Source organism: Piliocolobus tephrosceles, chromosome 9 (assembly GCF_002776525.5).
Source record: "Piliocolobus tephrosceles isolate RC106 chromosome 9, ASM277652v3, whole genome shotgun sequence".
Lineage (NCBI taxonomy): Eukaryota > Metazoa > Chordata > Mammalia > Primates > Cercopithecidae > Piliocolobus > Piliocolobus tephrosceles.
The window spans coordinates 30748412-30759241 of record NC_045442.1 but is presented as its reverse complement, the minus strand read 5'-3'; positions in this window follow the sequence as shown (position 1 = coordinate 30759241).

Below are 10830 nucleotides of genomic sequence, written 5' to 3'. Positions count from 1 at the left end.
AAAAAAAAAAAAAAAAAGAAAAAAAAAAAAAAAAAAAAAAACACAACAAATGGCAGAGAGCCACCATATTCCAAATCACTGAAAAAAATAAATGAATTATTTTCACGAGGCATTGATTAAAGATTCACAGCAAATCATATGAAGACTAGTTAAGCAGACTTTTTTCTATTTCCTAATTCAAAGTTCTGGTGCCACGTAGTGGTCAGAAATGGAACAGAGAAGCTGTCTTAAGGCTTGTTTAAGAAGCAGGAAAGGCATCAGAAGAAATAACAGTTGGCCAGAGGGTCTCAGGACCCTCTTCTGATCTTTTGCATATCTTCCTTCTGATCTTTTGCATGCACCTTTTGGACTTTTCATCATGTTTGCTTATTAAACAAAGCTCCTACTGCCATCATACTAATCATGCCAAAGATTGCCAAATCATGTTTGGTAGGAGAACTTTTGAGGTAGCTTTTAAGCAAATGCTTTTTTTTTTCTTTTTCCTTTTTTTGCAACAGAATTAAGAAAACAAATTAATCATAAACATCTTTGAATCAAGTATCTCAAGAAAACAAATGAATAATAAATATCTCACCCTAACGACTGATGACATAGTGATTATCTGTTGTAAATTATCCTAACTGGATCAGGAATAGAGTTCGATCGTTTTTTAAAAAGAGAGCTAAGAGATGTAAAAATGACCTGGCATGGTGGTGTGTACCTGTAGTCCTAGCTACTGGGGAGGCTGAAGCAAGAGGATCGCTTGAGCCCAGGAGTTCCAGGCTGCAGTGAGCTATGATCGCACCACTGCACTCCAGCTGGGTGACAGAGCAAGACCCTATCTCTAAAAAACAAATAAATAGGCTGGGCATGATGGCTCACGCCTGTAATCCCAGCACTTTGGGAGGTCAAGGTGGGTGGATCACTTGAGGTTAGGAGTTCGAGACCAGCCTGACCAACATGGTGAGACCCCATCTCTACTAAAAATTCAAAACTTAGCCGGGTGTGGTGGCATGTGCCTGTAATCCCAGCTACTCCAGAGGCCAAGGCACAAGAATTGCTTTGATAGAGTGAGACTCTGTTAAAGAAAGAGAGAGAGAGGAAGGGGAAGGAAGGGGAGGGGAGGGGAGGGGAGGGGAGGGGAGGGAAAGAAAAAGAAAAAGAAAAAGAAAGAGATGTAAACATGGTAAGTTTTCTTTTTCTTTATAAGGTGTCCTGGTTAAACTTTTAGCAAAATGATAGATCTAGTTTTTCCATAGTTAAAGAATATTAAGAACATTAAAGAAAGGTTCAAGGATGGTAAATAACTTGAATTCCAGTTGTACTTGAAGACTTTATTGGAGGACACAGAGAGGTATAAGTCATGGTCATTATCATCAGGAGCTGGATAATTCAGTTTTTTTTTTTTTTTTTGAGACAGAGTCTTGCTCTGTTGCCCGGGCTAGAGTGCAGTGGCCGAATCTCAGCTCACTGCAAGCTCCGCCTCCCGGGTTTACGCCATTCTCCTGCCTCAGCCTCCGGAGTAGCTGGGACTACAGGCGCCCGCCACCTCGCCCAGCTAGTTTTTTTGTATTTTTAGTAGAGACGGGGTTTCACCGTGTTAGCCAGGATGGTCTCGATCTCCTGACCTCATGATCCGCCCATCTCGGCCTCCCAAAGTGCTGGGATTACAGGCTTGAGCCACTGCGCCCGGCCTGATAATTCAGTTTTTAAATAACAGCTTTCAGGCTGGGTGCGGTGGCTCACACCTGTAATCCCAGCACTTTGGGTGGCTGAAGTGGGTGGATTGCTTGAGCTCAGGAGTTCGAGACCAGCCTGGGCAACATGGTGAAACCCTGTCTCTACTAAAAATTCAAAAAATTAGCTGGGCGTGGTGGTGCGCGCCTGCCATCCCAGCTACTCGAGGCTGAGGCATGAGAATTGCTTGAATCCAGTGGGTGGATGTTTCAGTGACCCGAGATCGCGCCACTGCACTCCAGGCTGGGCAACAGGGCGAGACTCTGTCTCAAAAACAAAAAATAAAAATAAATAAACAAACAGCCTTCAACCAATCAAGGGTTTTGATGTCAACCAGTTGCCCTGGGCTCAGTACCAAAAGAACCAGGGGCATGGCATGGTCCAGGGGATTTTGAACTAGGGGTTTGAGAATTTTAAGGCATGTAAAACATTGGAATGGATTCCATAGGATAGACATCTGTTTTAAGAAAGCTGTTTAATATGGAGAAATTGTCAGATTTTTGAATAGGTTCAGCTATAGAGCCTAACTTACATTACAGACAGAGGAAGAACTAGGTAGTATCTTTTTAAGCCCTATTCACCTCCATGACCTTGATTTTAAACATGCTTGCTTGGTTCTAGAGCGCTGTATCTATCTAGTCATAACCTACTTTAATGTGAAAATGGTACATTACAGCATTAGCTACAATGGTACAGCTAGAATAAGCATACTTTGCTCTTCATGAGCACAAGATGGCCCTGCTTGGGGGGAACTGATTGAAGGGTGTTTTGTTGACTGGGTGTGGTGGCTCATGCCTGTAATCCCAGCACTTGGGAGGCTGAGGTGAGTGGATCACTTGAGGCCAGGAGTTCAAGACCAGCCTGCCTAACATGGCAAAACCCTGTCTCTACTAAAAGTACAAAAATTAGCCAGGCATGGTGGCCAAGGCCTATAATCTCAGCTACTCAGGTGGCTGAGGCACAAGACTCGCTTGAACCTGGGAAGTGGAGGTTGCAGTGAGCCGAGATCCCACCACTGCACTCCAACCTGGGTGGCAGAGTGAGACTCTGTCTCAGACAAAAAAAAAAAAAGGGAGGTGTTTTGTTTATTTGGTTTATTAGGCTTTTTTGCATTTACAAGGAGAGGGTATTAGCTTTTTACTTGTTCTGAACTCTCAGTTCCCCAAAAAGATGTTGAGTAATGGGATTGGGCTGGGCAGCTTAGCAAGACCCCATCTCTAAAAAATAAAATTTTTATTTTTTTTATTTTTTATTTTTTTTCAAGACAGAGTCTTGTTCTGTTGCCCAGGCTGGAGTGCAGTGGCATGATCTTGGCTCACTGCAACCTCGGCCTCCCAGGTTCAAGTGATTCTTTTGCCTCAGTCTCCCGAGTAGCTGAGATTACAGGCGTGTGCCACCACACCCTGCTAATTTTTGTAATTTTAGTACAGATGAGGTTTCACCATGTTAGCCAGGGTGGTCTCAAACTCCTGACCTCATGATCCACCTGCCTTGGCCTCCCAAAGTTCTGGGATTACAGGCGTGAGCCACTGCTCCCAGCCTAAAAAATTAAAAAAAAAAAAAAAAAAAAAAGAATCATGGAAGCCTGCAGAAACTTTTCAGCTTACCAACTCAGGGAGTCCCAGCAGTAGCCTCAACAGGTCCCCACCCCCACATCCAGTCATGCATAGCTGAAAAGGGCATGGCTTTGTACCAAGACAGCCCCAGAGCCTGCTCCTCCTATTTATTCTTGGCTTTTACTTGGATGGCTCCAGGGAAGCAGCTGAGGTAGTCACTCATTCCGCCATGTTAAGATGGGAATTATATTAAATGAGTCTGGCAAGGCATGGGAACTGACTTTCCTTTCTTTCATTCATTTGCTAAATAGTAATTATCTCCTGTGTACCAGGAACTGTCCTAGGCACTGTTTGCTAAAATGGAATATTATGAACCCCATGGGCCAAGAGGACAAAAACTGCTGAGTGTATTTTTTTTAAACTTTGTTGGTACCTGTCCTGACTTCTGTGATTTGCCAATTTTCTTCAACCACGCACCACAGTTTGGGTCCAAACAAAGGTTCTTTTGTCTGAGAGTCAGTAGAGGGAGATCTCACTAGGGTAAAAATGAACTCTTTTTGAGGGTACAGTGAACTATGATCATGCTACTGCACTCCAGCCTGGGTGACAGAGCAAGACCTTGTCTCTCAAAAAAAAAAAAAAAATTCTTTTGCAAATTAGAAGCTGGAATTATACAATCCTAACAATAACCTATGATGAGCTTTACTGTTTCATTCCAGTTTCTGTTCAGCTGCTGACCCTGCAATTCCTGAAAGCACAGCTCCCACTGAGGTTAACGCGAGTGTTATGTGAATGTAAGTTTTGTACTTAATTTCCTCCTGCTGAGTGAGCCTTGCTTGTCTTGGATCCCTTCCGCAATAATTCCCTTCCGCAATGGGAACATGGTGGCCCCACCTTCCATGTGGCAGGGCCATGCTGCAGTGCAATGCTCCAGGTGAGGGGAAGGATCAATTTAGAACCAAAATATTCTGCCCTAATAGTACTTCATTGCCTCATATAGTAACACAATGTCTCATAATACATTGTCCAGAAGCCAGAGTAAACATGTAGACTGGCCAGTCAATGATATTCTAGGTACACTGTAATCCAGACTTGGGTCTGATAACTTTTTTTTTTTTAAGAAATGGGGTCTTGCTATCTTGTCCAGGCCAGACTTGAACTTCTGGGCTCAAGTGATTCCCCCATCTCAGCTTCCCAGGTAGCTGGGACTGCAGGTACATGCCAGTGAGCTCCTCATCTCTAACTTTTAAACTATGCCTAAAGCCACTAACCTTTTTCTCATTGGTGGAGTGAAAAGTGATGCAGGAGACAGCAAGCAAGTATTCTTTTAGATCTGGCTCTGCCGCTGAACTAGTTATTTGGCCATAGGAACATCATTTGTCCACTTTGGGATTCACTTTTCCCATCTGTCAAGTGAAAGCACTGAACTTGGAAGACTCTCAAGTTCCCTTCCAGATGGAGAAACAGATTTATGGGTCCGGATTCTGTAGGGGTCATAGTGTTTTTTCCAATTTTTTACAATTAGTTGCCCACATTTATAAATCAGAAAATTCTGTATAACATGAATTTGGGATGGGCACGATGGCTCATGCCTGTAATCCCAGCACTTTGGGAAGCCAAGGAGGGCGGATCAAAAGTTCGAAACCAGCCTGGCCAACATGGTGAAACCCTGTCTCTACTAAAGATATAAAAATTAGCCACGTTTGGTACCTATAGTCCCAGCTACTTGGGAGGCTGAGGCAGGAGAATCACTTGAACCCGGGAGGCGGAGTTTGCAGTGAGCTGAGATCACGCCACTGCACTCCCAGCCTGGGTGACAGAGTAAGACTCTGTCTCAAAATAATAATAAAAAAATATATATTTCATAGATATCATATATAATATATATTTCATAGATATCATATATTTCATATATATTTCATATATATCATATATTTTATATATATCATATATCAATCATATTTCACATATATGAAATATATATTATATATATCACATATGAAATATATATCATATATCACATATATGAAATATATATCACATGTATGAAATATATATCATATATATCACATATATGAAATATATATCATATATATTTCATATATATATGAATTTGGGGCTTCTTGAAAAATTGAAAATGCTGGCAATAGCAGCCCTACATTTCTGCATAGTTGTGATGGGCATAGCTGAGTAATGGCTTCCCCTTCAGACAGGGCATGTCCCTTTAGACAGTTTGCCACCATCCCCACCTCAAGTCAACTTCACTCACCCATGTAGGCCTTTGAGTTTGTGGCCCTTTTTTAAGGATTAGAACTAGTACAGTTTCATCAATGTTACAAGTGAAGTTTTTTCCCATCATAGCTCAGATGATGGAAGTCAGTGGCACTAACATATATTTAATTCATTACAAGCAGTAACCAAGAAGGGCACATGGAGCTTTGCAGGGATGCTCACAGGAGGACACCAGAGAGTGCTAGAGCTGCTTATGGTAATGTGACCTACAACTCAGAGCCTAACTGTGTCAGGTGAAGTGGCCTGGACAGCTTACTCTCTGTTCTCAGAGTTAACAAGCTCCCATCACACAACTTTCTTTGTGAATATTAAATTAGCCTACTCTGGAAAGCAAATGTCAAGTTGCCAGGGAGGAGAGGTTTGCACAGCAAGTGCAGAATGATTTGTGTGGCTTCTAGGCTTTGTAGTTAATCTTTTATTAACTGTCCTTATTTTCTTTTCAAAATTAACCTTATTATTCCTTTCAACTGGATCTAACTAAGGAAATGCTGCAAAGGGGGTATTTGTATTTTTGCTTTTAAATAATGTAGCAGGAACCCATGAAGCCAGCGCAACCCTTTAAAGATGGTGATTTCTCATGGTTATGAGGAAGATTCATTGGTTTGTGTGGGATAAAAACCAGTCAAATACCCCACGTTGTTTCTTTACTAAACTCCCTTATGCCTCCCTCACAATGCTAATTTTTCTAATTTTACAGAAAACTGAGGCTGAGTATATTCAAATGGTTTAAATGATGGGATCACTTTTTTTGTTTGTTTTTGAGACAGGGTCTTGCTCTGTCACCGAGGCTGGAGTGCAGTGGTGCGATCCCGGCTTACTGCAACCTCTGCCTCTTGGGCTCAAGCGATCCTCCCACCTCAACCTTCCGAGTAGCAGGGACTACAGGCATGCGCCACCATCACGGAGCTAATTTTTGTATTTTTTGTGGAGATGGGGTCTTCCTATAGTGCACAGGCTGGTCTGGAACTCTTGGGTTCAAGTGATCCACCCGCCTCGGCCTCCCAAAGTATGGGGATTACAGGCATGAACCACCGTGCCTGGCTGGGATCACATTCTAATAAATGTTAGAACAAAGGCCAGAACTTGTTCTGACTCCTGTACCATTGTATTATATGGTTTGTCCTTGCTTTCCTTTAGGGAATTCCTAAATTTAAGGATATAGCAACTAAAAAGGGAAATGATTACTATAAAAGTAAGGATATTCCAGGGGTGTGGTGGCTCACACCTGTAATCCCAGAACTTTGGGAGACTGAGGCAGGCAGATCACTTGAGGTTAGGAGTTCGAGACCAGCCTGTCCAACATAGTGAAACCCTATCTCTACTAAAAATACAAAAATTAGCTGGGTGTGGTGGTGTGCACCTGTAATTCCAGGTACTCAGGAGGCTGAAGTGGGAGAATTGTTTGAACCCGGGAGGTGGAGGTTACAATGAGTCAAGATTGCACCACCACCCTCCAGCCTGGGTAACAGGGCAAGAATCTGTCTCAAAAAAAAAAAAAAAAAAAAAAGTAAGGATAGTGGATACATCTGGAGTAGAGGGAGAGGGGTGTGGCCTAGTGGTCTAGAAGGGATATATAGGGGTTTTCTTGACTAGGGGGTGGTCACCTTTACCACGATAATTATGTGAACATAGTCTGCCTGGGGCTGTCCCCGTTTAAGCCTCAAACCAGGTTAAATTTTTTTTTTTTTTTGACATAGAGTCTTGCTCTGTCACCAAGGCTGGACTGCAGTGACGCGACTTCGGCTCACTACAACCTCTGCCTCCCAGATTCCAGCAATTCTCCTGCCTCTGCCTCCCAAGTAACTGAGATTACAAGCGCCCGCCACCACACCTAACTAATTTTGATATTTTTAGTAGAGACATGGTTTTGCCATGCTGGCCAGACTGGTCTCGAACTCCTGACCTCAAATAATCCACCTGCCTCGGCCTCCCAAAATGTTAGGATTATAGGTGTGAGCCACCATGCCCAGCCAGGTTAAATATTAATAGTAGCCTTTTTTTTTATTTTCAAAGGGGTTCTGTTTTAGATCAATATATCAATATTACGTGGTCAGCTATTATACCGTACATTTATGTTTTATGCACTTTTATGTATTTGTTGTATGTCAAAACTATTTTTAAGTTAAAAAAAATTAGTATCAGGAAGTCTGGCCTATGATCAGGAGTCCAGGCCAACCTGGGAAACCATGCAAGAGACCACAGCAGCGGTATCACCAATCCAGGTGTGGACTTCCTGAACAGAGGCTGTGATGCCCCACCTTTGTTTTCTTTTTTTTTTTTGAGATGGAGTCTGGCTCTGTCCAGGCCGGAGTGAAGTGGTGCAGTCTCGGCTCACTGCAACCTCCACCTCCCGCATTCAAGAGATTCTCCTGCCTCTGGAGTAGCTGGGACTACAGGCACGTGCTGCCACGCCCGGCTAATTTTTGTATTTTTAGTAGAGACGGGGTTTCACCATATTGGCCAGGATGGTCTAGATCTCTTGACCTCGTGATCCTCCCACCTCAGCCTCCCAAAGTGCTGGGATTACAGGCATGAGCCACCGCGCCCGGCCCCCACCTTGGTTTTCTTCTGGCTCCCGTGACGTGAGGTAATTATCTTTGTTTCTTTGTCCTACATATGGCTGGAGAAGTGGCATAGCTCTTAGTTCTAATTGTTAAGGTCAGTCCAAGATAATATATGAGAAAGTGCGTTGTAAACAGTTTAGGTTTTTTCTACTTTGAGTGGCAGGAGTTTCCTAAATTCCTAGATCAGCAGGACCTCAGCATCATTGCAGTGGTACCTGTCAGGTTAATCTTCCTGTAATACAGCCTTTCTACTTAAAAACTTTTTACTCTAACTCCTGGATACCTACAGAATGAAATCTAAAGTCCTAAACTTGGCATTCAACACACCACAAACTGACACCCAACCAACTTGCCAACACTATTCCTGGTATTCCTCTTCACTGGCTATTGAACCACATTCAACCATGTGGTGTTCCAAAAATGCTGTTCCCTTTCCAACCTCACCTCACACTTTTCTCTCCAGTAGAATGCCTTCTTCTTTCTTATTTATTTATTTTGAGATGGAGTTTTGCTCTTTTGCCCAGGCTGGAGTGCAGTGGCATGATCTTGGCTCACTGCAACCTTCTGTCTTCCGGGATCGATTCTCCTGCCTCAGGCTCCCAAGTAGCTGGGATTATAGGCACCTGCCACCATGCCCGGCTAATTTTTGTATTTTTATTAGAGATGGGGTTTCACCATGTTGGCCAGGCTGGTCTCAAACTCCTGACCTCAAGTGACCTACCCGCCTCAGCCTCTCAAAGTGCTGGGATTGCAGGCATGAGCCACTGTGCCTGGCTTCTTTCTTATCTTTCAATCTCTTTGGTGGGGACCGAATGTCTGTGTCCCCCCAAAATTCATACACTAAAGCTCACAAGGTGACTGTATTTGAAGATGGAACCTCTAAGGAAGTACTTAAGGTTAACATAGGTCATCAGGGTGGGGCCCTGATCCAGTTGCCTAGTGTCCTTATAAGAACAGACATCAGAGAGCTGGCTCTCTCTCCGTGCACATACAGAGGAAAGTCCACGTGAGGACAAAGTGGCTGTCTGCAAGCCAGGAAGAGAGGCTTCCCTGGAAACTCACCCCGTTGGACCTTGATCTGGAACTTTCAGCCTCCAGAACAGTGAGAAAATAAATTTCCATTGTATAGGCCAACCTGTCTGTTATGGTTTTTTTTTTTTTTTTTTTTCAAAGACAGAGTCTCACTCTGTCACCCAAGCTGGAATGCAGCAGCAGCAATATCTCGGCTCACTGCAATCTCTGCCCCCTGGGTTCTAGCAATTCTCCTGCCTCAGCCTCCTGAGTAGCTGGGACTATAGGCGCACACTGCCACGCCCAGCTAATTTTTTGTATTTTAGTAGAGACTGGGTTTCACTGTGTTGCTCAGTCTGGTCACAAACTCCTGAGCTCAGGCAATCCACCTGCCTCGGCCTCCCAAAGTGCTAGGATTACAGGCATGAGCCACCGTGCCTGGCCCTGTTATCATGCTGAGTGTCAGCTTGATTGAAGGATGCAAAGTATTGATCCTGGGTGTGTCTGTGAGGGTGTTGCCAAAGGAGATTAACATTTGAGTCAGTGGACTGGCGAAGGCAGACCCACCCTTAATCTGGTGGCCACAATCTAATCAGTTGGCAGAGAATATAAAGCAGGCAGAAAAAACGTGAAAAGGTGAGACTGGCCTAGCCTCCCAGCCTACCTCTTTCTCCTGTGCTAGATGCTTCCTGCCCTCCAACACTGGACTCCAAGTTCTTCAATTTGGAGACTCAGATTGGCTCTCCTCGCTTCTCAAGCTTGCAGACAGCCTATTGTGGGACCTTGTGATTGTGTAAGTTAATACTTAATAAACTCCTTTATATGTATATATAAAGCCTATATATATAGCCTCTCTCTATATAAAGTCTCTATATATAACCTTTATATATAAAAATATATACAGGCTATATATATATATAGATATATAGATATTAGTTCTGTCCCTCTAGGGAACCCTGACTGATACACTGTCTATGGTATTTTGTTATGGCAGCTGGCACTGCGAGCACACTAAGACACCCTTTTTGGAATAGCTCTGACACGGCATATACCTAAAACTTCTATTCCTTGAAGTTCTTCAATCCTTCCACTTTATTTTACTTCTTTTTAAGACATTTGATGTTCTATCTTGTATTATGTAGTTATTTATGTACACATTTGCTAACTTCCTTGCTAGTAAGTTTTTGGGGTAACCCCTGATTCCATATTGCAGCTCTGCAATGCCTAGTACACGGTTTGGAAGTTATTAAATATACAATATATATTAGTTGATAAATTTATAAATAAAAGAGGGGAAAAATAAATGAGGTGAGAAAACACAAATTTTTTATTTAAAATTTAAAGACGACATAGAAAATTGAGGCAATGTATTAATAAATGGGAACAAATAAGTTAAATCTTCAGTTTAGTGATATTTAAAATAAATAGGTTCCTGCCAGCAGAGGTGTTAAAATATAAAAAAGATAAGTATCTCAGAGGAACTAAAAATAGGGGTGGTTTGGTTTTGTGTTTTTTTCCCGACTGACATGTTGTTTTGTCTTTGCATGGGGGGATTTGACTTATTGGAGTCGAATTTTAGCCCAACTTCAGAGGCTGTGGAGAAAAGACCATGGGAAGGAGCTCAGCTGATATGGGAAAGCTGATATTTTATGACTAGAGTAATAAACGGAAGCTCTGGTGTCAGCGCCATG